The 1,575-nt window shown below is 43.4% G+C and overlaps 1 non-coding gene across 1 annotated transcript; it reads right to left on the bottom strand.

Moving 5' to 3' along the window:
• Positions 1-834: 834 nt before the first annotated feature.
• Positions 835-965, bottom strand: LOC115031421 (small nucleolar RNA SNORA17). Its single transcript, XR_003837056.1, has one exon. It is a non-coding gene; the product is annotated as a small nucleolar RNA SNORA17 (small nucleolar RNA).
• Positions 966-1,575: the final 610 nt, after the last annotated feature.

The raw sequence follows: 1,575 nt of genomic DNA, 5'->3' as shown, positions 1-1,575 counted from the left end.
GGTGCAGAGCTGGCCTAAGTATGGCAACTGGCTAGGGATGGGGACAGGGATGGGGAAAGCTTTCCTGGTCTCATGCCTCTAGGGCAAGCCCTCTCACAATGCCTAGGTGAGAGGTGAGGCCAGTTCTGCCAAGGAGTCAGGCATCAACAGGTACTGAGTGACAGCCCAGACCAGTGGCATCTGCCTGACATTTGGTGGTAACAGACCCATGCTATTTCAAAGCTACAGGTCTACATGGCTCCCAATGGCAGTATAGTCCAATACCCCACCCTATCACAGTCACAGATGGCATCACCAGCTATTCACATCAGGCTGTTCCTCACTACCCACAAGTCTCCAATTCTGTCCCTCTTCCTTGTGCCCACATCTTTCTATTTCTCATTTTCTTTCATTTTCCCACCACATATTTCATCCTCTTAGAAGTACCTGTGGTTTCTGAGTGTCTGGGAAAACTCAGGAATGGTCTCCAGAGTGCTCTGCTCTGCTCTTGCATTATGGAATCAAGCAGCAGTCATCTCAGGTGTGGTCTGCTCCCAACCCAGGCCTGCATGGTGCCACACTAAACTGATGGCCATTTCAGAATAGCTCCCTGTCACAATCTGGTGGTTATTTCAGGATAGCTTTTTGCCAGACCCACCTGATTGGTCCTTTGTGATAATCTGCCTTGGGCTCACTCTCTCTCAGGGTTCCTGGTCCCAGGAAGGTTCTTCTGGTCTCTGGCTTGTTCCTGGTCCTGGGAGCTAATCCAGGCCTGCTTTTTGATTGTATTAGGCTAGCTCCCTATCTGGGGCCCCCAGTACCCGAACCAGTGGTAATCCAAGGCTCATTTTTTTTTCAATGAGGGAACTGATCATTTAGATGTTCATAGGTCATAACACTGAGCATAGACATAGCCTCTCTCCTCTCTGGTATCTACTGTTGCACAGGAGACACAGCAGCTAAACCTGCAAGCACCTAAGGAAAGAATTTTTTTAGGTTTATGAAAAGCTTCCATACCAATTTTCACAATGGAGTATTGTATATTTCTACTTCCAGTAAATACGTGTTCCCTTTGTCTGCATTCTTTTTACAGCAAGCTGCCAAGAGTACAGGGCCCATATTCACTCACATCCCTTAGCCACAAGACAGGCTTAAAATCATATTATTCTGAAGATGCACATAAGGACTCAGTGCTGTTCAATGAAAGAGTAAAGGATTAAAATTCTCTTGAGGGTACAATAAAAATTGAAAAATAAATCCTAATTTAAACTGTAAGAGATTTGCTGTGAAGGAAAAGGTGCAACTAATAAGGAAACATCTATAGATGCAGAAATATAAAATTGTCTTAATAATGAAAACAAATAAGAATAAAGGGAATTCTCTACCAAACATGTGAGCACTGGATTAAGAGAACATCAGTCTAATTGATACTAATGGTGAAGGGCAAACAGTAAGGCCTTGTCTGAGGTACAATAGCAATAAAGAATCTTAAAGATAGGACACATATTTGAGAACACCTGAGGACTGCATTAACCATAAAGTACCATGAAGGAATGGAAAGCAAAAGTTCAAATTTACTTCTATTGATTGAAACAT

This window comes from Mus caroli, unplaced genomic scaffold (genome assembly GCF_978045245.1).
Source record: "Mus caroli unplaced genomic scaffold, Mus_caroli_1 scaffold_7, whole genome shotgun sequence".
Classification (NCBI taxonomy): domain Eukaryota; kingdom Metazoa; phylum Chordata; class Mammalia; order Rodentia; family Muridae; genus Mus; species Mus caroli.
Note: the sequence above shows the minus strand (reverse complement) of the source record. Positions and strands in the feature narration are given on the sequence as shown.